The sequence below is a fragment of the Zea mays genome, chromosome 1 (assembly GCF_902167145.1).
Source record: "Zea mays cultivar B73 chromosome 1, Zm-B73-REFERENCE-NAM-5.0, whole genome shotgun sequence".
Lineage (NCBI taxonomy): Eukaryota > Viridiplantae > Streptophyta > Magnoliopsida > Poales > Poaceae > Zea > Zea mays.
The window spans coordinates 283894354-283902234 of NC_050096.1; the positions used below are offsets into that span (position 1 = coordinate 283894354).

Here is a 7881-nt window from a genome sequence, read left to right on the forward strand (position 1 = left end):
CAGGTTGACTCACACCCAGTCTTAGGCAGACACTCACAAGTTCATACGAGCTTCCAAAGCAATACATCACACAGTGGAGTAGGGTATTACGCTCCGGCGGCCCGAACCACTCTAAACCCTCGCGTGCTCCCGTGTGTTGATCCACCAGTCTCGTAACAAGCAAAACGCTTAGGCCCCTCCTCTTTTTAGGATTTAGGGCGGGTGCAATCCGCCACCCGGCCGAAGAGATTTTCCCCTCCAACAAATAATATAGATACTTTCAAACTAGATATTTTATTTATATAGATATTATTTTCGAATTTACTTTATTTTTTTGAATATATGTATTTGTGTATTTTAAATGTTAATTAAAAGAGTGAAGATTTTGAAAACAAAATGAATTTCACTCATTCATATGCCGAAGCCTCCTGCACGAACGGCCCAAACGACCAAACCGTTCGCTCTTCCTGATCTTTGTCCTTCAAAGGTTCTCAAAAACACATCTAACCATTAGTTGCTATCATATCCTTAAGCATTGCAGGTGCTTTGATGTTGAATACCTTCGGAATAGAGCAGGAATAAAGACGAATATGTTAGCTTCGTTAAGGTGCTTTGATGTTGAATACCTTTGAAATAGGGCATGGATAAAGACGGATATGTTAGCTTCATCATAACATCACATGAAAACGAAGGTGAACAAAACCAGGAGGTGTCCACATAATATCATGACCAAGATGTTATAGGCAGAAGACAATATTGCTCTTGCATTATTTGTAAATCATATGTACAAGCTTTGCGGGTATATTTATAATTCCATATGAAGTTGTACTTTTCTATATAAATAGATGAATAGTGCCCTGCATAAAGTACCTTATTTGGGCTGGATAATTGGTTTGTATTATCTACCTTCGGGAGTACTTTCGTTCTAGCCTACTTCTTAAGGCCGAAGATACAATTGTAAATTTATTATATGAAAAGGAATAAAATAAGGCACCAAGCATTTCAGATGAGTTAACTTGTTTAACTTCTCTATATCTCTTATTTGTTCACATGAATAAAGATGTATGGTTCCTTTAATCAAACTTTAACCTTTGTCCTCAAAGGAGTTATTCCAAAAGTATAGTTGTTTAAGGACAAATGTTAACTATATTTTTAACATTGTGTTGCCTTGTTTTCAATTGTTTTTAGGCATTGATAGCAAGTGACCAACACCTCTCACATTGCCTTGGTAGGTCCGCTGGTCAGGCCGCCACTATTCATCTTCTAGGTTGTGTTATGGCCGTCGTTTCTTTGCTATCGTTCGTCCGACAGCGTCGCGCTTGCCTCCTTGTCTCCTTGTCGTGCCCACTCGCCTCCATGAGTAGCCGCCACTGCTCGACCTTTCCTCTCCCCTCCACTTGCTCGACTTCCTTTCAATCCCCCACCAGGCCACTTGACCACCCCTACTGGCTTATAAATCACGGTACTTGTGTCACGCCAAGTCCTTTCCGCCCTCCCCTTCCCTTCCCCCACGCTGCAAGCCTGCTGCCCAACGCGAGGAACCACTACTATCGACTATGTGTCTCCTGTCGTGTGTTAGTGCCTCGTCGTTGACCTGTTGCTGCACCTCGCCGCATGTCCCGTCATGCAGCGCCTGCCCTACTACCTCCCTCGTCGCACACAGCCGCGCCCCGCTCTCCTCGCCTCTCGTCGAGCCTCGCTAGCACTGTCGATGGAGTTTTGTGCAGTGTCGCGCCGTCGAAGATGAGCCCCTGTTGTCGAGGGCGCTCCAGTCCCTCACTAGAGCTTCGCCCCAAAACTCCCTTCACCCCGCACCCGCAACCTGTAGTCCGTTGCCACACCGTCACATGCAGCTCGTCGGAGCTATCGCCCTCATCGTCGTTCGTCGCTTGCTCGCCGTCGTCGAGGCCTTGTTGGTGCCCTATTACCCCGTGTCGGAGTCAGTGCGTCCTCGCTGATCCCGTAGTCCGCTCTCCTCGTGTGCCATTTCAAGGTACAGGAAGTTTGATATTTTTGCAAATTACTCATCATTGTCTATAGTTAATTGTGAGCTAACCCCTATGGTAGTGTTTGTTTTAAAATAAATATATTTAGAATTCAAACAAAGTGATTTTTGTTGTGTTAAATCCATAACTGTGTGCTAAATAGTTTAAATTGGTGTTTGCTACAGTTTCGTATTTTCGAAATTTGGTTTAAATTATGGTTATTTATAGTTTAAATGATTTAGTTGATTTATTAACCTCATAGATTTATGCAAAATACTTTAAATTAGTGTTTGCAACAATTTATATGCTTTTGTAATTTAAATTCAAATTTCATTGTTACACTTGATTTATAATTAGTTTTCTAAATAACAAATTAAAAGAAAAAATAGACCACACTTTTCTTAGTTAAAAATAGTAGAAATGCATTTATTTAGTTATCTTCATCACAAAATTTGATTTAGTTTTATAATCAAAGTTTTATATGATTATAGACATCACATTAAGAAAGAATAGAGTTTTCTAATAATGTTAAAATGACTTAATTAACTGCTCATACCTTCGTATTAAATATAATGATGGTCTATATTGTCAAACATAGTTTTTATTATTAATTTATTAGATCATTTGTTCCTAATTTAAAATGACTTTGTTAGGCATGATTAATCCGCCCATCAAATTGATTCCATATTATATATATATATATATATATCACTTAGTTTACATATTTTATATTTTTAGAGTTCATGTTCTTTTTATAATTAAAATGCTAGTTTACATATTTTTTGTATATAGCTTTATTAATAATAATAGATGTTATGTTTTTTAAATAAAAGTGAGATAATTAATTATTTCATTATCTCTTGCATAGAACCTGTTTAGACTTTAATCTTAGCTTTTCATAAGTAAATGCCTAATAATGTCATTATTGTGTTTATAATATTATGAACCCATAACCTTAGATATATATTATATATGTTTACTAAAAAGGTTTAATAATGTGTTTTATAATGCTTCATAAATTAATAATGTGTTTCATAACTCATGAACCTTACATATATAACATGTATCTTTTCTAAAAGGTTAAAATGTTAAATAATGCTATAATGTGATTTTATAATCTTGTGAACCCATAGCCTTAGATTCCACATATAGATTTTATAAAAGATTAAAATGGTGAACCTAATATTTGTATATTTATAATTAAGATATTTTTAAGCTTAGGTGTTTTATTAAATGAACCAAACCTTTTATAAAAGAGTCTTTTTGCTATAACCATTGCTTATGATGTTTTTGAAAAGCAAATGCTCTTTTCATTATGCTTTCTTTTTAGCTTGTTTATGGTGATTGTTGTATGTTATTGAGTGTTGTATGTTTCTTGTTTGTTTGTATGCTATTTAGTGGTTGATCCAGTAGTTGAGAATCAGGATCTATTCCATGGAAGAGTATCAAGTACTCTTTAAGCAAGGAAGTGGACTTCTCCCCCTGCATATTCTGTTTGACCCTAATCAACACATGATAACTAAGTTTATATTTATTCTATGAATAATTTGATGGGTTACCTATTTAGATACCCCTACCCTTTTCAACTTTATTCCTTGTTTAACCTGGGTTATTGTTTAATCAACTAGCTATGCTATTACTACAACTTTAACTTTATGATGTCACTCTTTAATGATATTAATATTTCAAGTTATGTTATTGTTGGGATGTTAATATAACAAGATCATATGTGTTAATTGGAACATGGAGTGGCCACCCAGGAAAATAGTGCAACCACAAGTGCTATCATGGCTCTGCTATGGTAATTAGATTTTTATGCTTAGTGCTTAACAACCTTTCCTAAAAGATGGGCAAGAGGGGGCGACAGTCAGGGGCGGATCTTGATTTTGTGGCTAATGATGTCACAAAGCAAATAGTGTGTAAAAAGGTTCCAAATTCAATTCGAAGTGTAATATCATAGAATGTAATACTACTACTGTCCTAGAATATTTGTTGCATGCTTGTTCATTTTTGAACTAAAATACGGTAAATAAAAAAACGGAGAGAGTATTAAATTAAAATAACATTATTTTAATTCTTTGGGAAGATCCTTCGCCACTAGTTGTTGGAGGTAATTTTCTCTTCGAGAATCGTTCCATCATATTCATACTTCTTATAAAATTTGTCAAGTTAAATTACTAATTGTCTACACATGTACACACTAAGCATGTACATGCACCTGCAGTGATAAACTCAACTAGCAAAGACCAAAATAAATACTCAAATATAAACTACCAGCTTTGATCGTCGTTTAGTTAATTTATGAACTTGCTTGTACCTGCGATCTCCATGGATAGATATGTCTTATCAAAAATCACTCAGAACATTCATGCACTTGCCAGCCAAAATCAATCGATGCAGGACAATAGGACTACAAAAGGATGCTTGGAACGAATGAGCTAGTCAAGACTCAAGACGCAAACTAATGCCGCATGCAGGCCTGGACTTATGAGGGGACTGATGTCCACCTACGTCATGGGCTGCTGTCATCTACAGTGGGTACTAACAAATATAATGGTCATTGTTAAGAACCATTGTTGTCCATGGACAACACTTCAGCCAACGTGGCTCCGCCCCTAGCGACAGTAGTTTGATGGCAACTCACATTAACATGGGGTGGTAGTCTTGGCTAAGGTACCTCTCCTACAGGGTCACCAATACTAACGTGGAAACCTTAGCGGATTGCTTTGTATTACGTGTATTCTGTGAAACCTCATAGTGGATCCCTAGCCATTCACTTCGGAAGTGAATACGGGTTTTGATGACCCAAGCTAGAGGGGATAAATGGTTTGTGGATAAAGTTGTGCCACCTCTGCAGAGTGTAAAACTGATATATCAGCAGTGCTCACGGTTAAGAGCAGCCTAGACCCTCACATGATAGTTGAACTTGAAGATGAAAATAAATCTTGTTCTATTGTGCTCAAGTGGTTGAGCTTTATGATGATCATATTTTGGTTCAAGTGGTTCTAAGCTTTATGCTGGTGATATATATATATATATAGGGACGAACTAATGGAAGCCCAGGGCTTCCATTAGTACGGGAAGCCCTAGCCAGGTATACCTACGCGCAGGTAGGCGTGCATCCGATCGTGCACGGTTCTGGCTCAAGGCAGATTTTAGCGTAAATCGTGAAACAAACCAGCGTAAATTAGTACGAATTTTAGCGTAAATCGTAGATCCGTTTCATAACGACGAATGGGCCCAAACATTATGGCGTAAAAATCGCGCGCTTCTGATCGTGCGCGGGTTCTGGATCGGCCGATTTTTTGCGTAAAACGTGAACCAAAACAACATAAATGGGTATGAATTTTAGCGTAAATCATAGATCTGTTTCGTAACGATGAATGAGACTCAAAAAATACGGCATAAAAATCGCGCGTGTCCGATCGTGCGCGGGTTCTGGCTGGGAAGAATTTTTACATAAAACATGAACCAAAACAACGTAAATGTGTACAAATTTTAGCGTAATCGTAAATTTGTTTCATAACGACGAATGTGGCCCAAAAATTACGTCGTAAAAATCGCGCGCGTCCGATCGTGCGCGGTTATGGCTTGGGCAGATTTTTGCGTAAAATGTGATCCAAAATAGCGTAAATGGGTGTGAATTTTAGCATAAATCGTTGATTTGTTTTGTAACGAATTACAGAGTTTAAATCGTGCATGTTAGCGTTAGTTTCCATGCATGTCGCATAGAAGTTTTTGAACGTAAAACACATCGACAGGACCATTTATTATGTAACAACCAAAAGGCAACACATGGTTCAGATCTCAAAAATAAGAAACCTATCATTTCATATCCGTGAACCCATAAATGATATACAAAATACGATAATGAGCGACACAATGATGGTCAGGATGTTAAAAAGATCCATCATTCATGTCGCACACATCAATCAAGAACGGTGTCATAAATATAACAAAGATGACAGATGCCATGCCATAAATCATGTCAATATATGTGCATGCTGAACCAATAACAGAAAACACAATTGAAAAAACAAAATCATCAGAACACTTGGCTTCTGCTATAAAAAATGCTTCTTATGCTTCTTTGTAGCCTATACATATTTCCTCCATATGCTTTTATGATTCCTGAAAGAAATAGGATAAGTGAGATGAAAATGAAAGAATACAATCCAAAACTTTAGTAACTTACTTCTTTATCCTCTAACATTTCTTTAGAACAATTATTATACATTTCTAGTACCACAATCGAGCCATACAAAAATTTTAAAGCCCAATGTTTTCATGTTTACCCCATGAAAAGGAAGAACACGATGCCAAATAAGCACGCGCACACACACAATGGATAGAAACTTGACTGAGTTCAGCTACATGCATCTCCATGGATACCCTCAATTCCATTCCTGCTATAAATTGCAAAGTAAGTACCAAATGCCACACCAGGAAATACATAGAGGAAATGAAAGTGCATAGTAGCTGCTCAAGTATATAATAAACCATTATGTTGCTAGCATTTCAGACAGAAGATAAAAGAAAATATCTAATACCATGAAAAATGCAAACCATTACAATATGTTATATAATGCATGATGAGCAACGAAGAAGACTATTCCAGCTAGAACACAAGCTTCAATTGCTTGTGGATAGATGATGCCAGCAACATAAATCATATATAACAAGTGTTTGTTAACCAACAAAGTTGCATATCACCCATTCGCAGGTATCGGTTCTCAATCAAAATCAAATCAAATTTCTTACACAGCATAATCTAAAGGATCTCATCCCACAACACCATCCAACACCCACAAAATCCCCATACCCATTCAACAAAGAATTAGGACTAACAAATTTACCACTTCAGATAGCAAGAAAAATCTTAGCGCACATTCTTAGTTAGTTCTTACTGTTGTTAATAAGGACGATCAGGCGGAGGTAATGAATGATCAATTGATCATAAAGCAACAAACTATACAAACCTGAAGGATCCAAGACGAGCAGTCTATGTACGTTGCTTGCCTTAGCAAACCAGCGGACAAACACTGCCAACAAGAAGTGTAGGAAATGTTAAGTTTTTACATACTATATATGGATACTGTCATAAATTTATGACAGTTCAACCAAAAAAATTATGTTATCAATTACAAAGCTAGACCATTAAAGAAAATTGTGAGGCTAAAATAATGTAAGTCGTTATTACATTGAATACAGGGACCAAAACTTCTTTGACAAAAGGTTCTAATAACCCTGTTAATTCATCTATTTTCTTTTGGGACATTTATCTCCTTTTTGCTATTTTTTCTTGAACTATTTGTGCACGTAATACAGACTAAGCACATTCTTAGAATCTAGATGTTAAAAAGGCTATCAAATCTAAAGAATGTTTGTGGAGAAAAACATATATAACAAACAAAAAATTAATAGATGTCGTACCTAGCAGAAAACACAATTCAAAAACTATATTCTTTGATACTGAGTATACTATCATTGTCAGCCATATAAAAAAGATAATAACCTATTCCTACAGCTGGCAGAACTGAATTTGAAGCAGCAGAACTTATTATCTGGAGGCAATCATTTTCATGACCAGTACGCCAATGCAACGCCTGAGAAACAGCAATCAAGAGCCATCAATCTAAAATATAAGTTTGTATCAGCTGTCAGAAACGAAATGATGGACACTAAAGTTTGGTATACATACCTGATGTTTCTCAGAACAGTACCTTGCTTTCTTGCAGCTACTACATTTTTTATCACCTTTCCAAGTACCACACCAGTGGCATACAAGAGCTGGCAACAAATAGTTATGCATATGAAATAATTTAGTAACATTAACTGTTTGATAGCCAAGGGACAAGTAAAGCTCATTTACCAACAACTAGTAGACAGATTGCATGATTATAGGCACCGAAACAGT

General features: G+C 36.6%; 1 long non-coding RNA gene across 1 annotated transcript; it reads right to left on the reverse strand.

Moving 5' to 3' along the window:
- Positions 1-5795: 5795 nt before the first annotated feature.
- On the reverse strand, positions 5796-7570 carry LOC109943797 (uncharacterized). Its single transcript, XR_002266880.2, has 3 exons — positions 7480-7570; positions 6944-7006; positions 5796-6095 (listed from the first exon to the last, which is right to left on the reverse strand). It is a non-coding gene; the product is annotated as an uncharacterized lncRNA (long non-coding RNA).
- Positions 7571-7881: the final 311 nt, after the last annotated feature.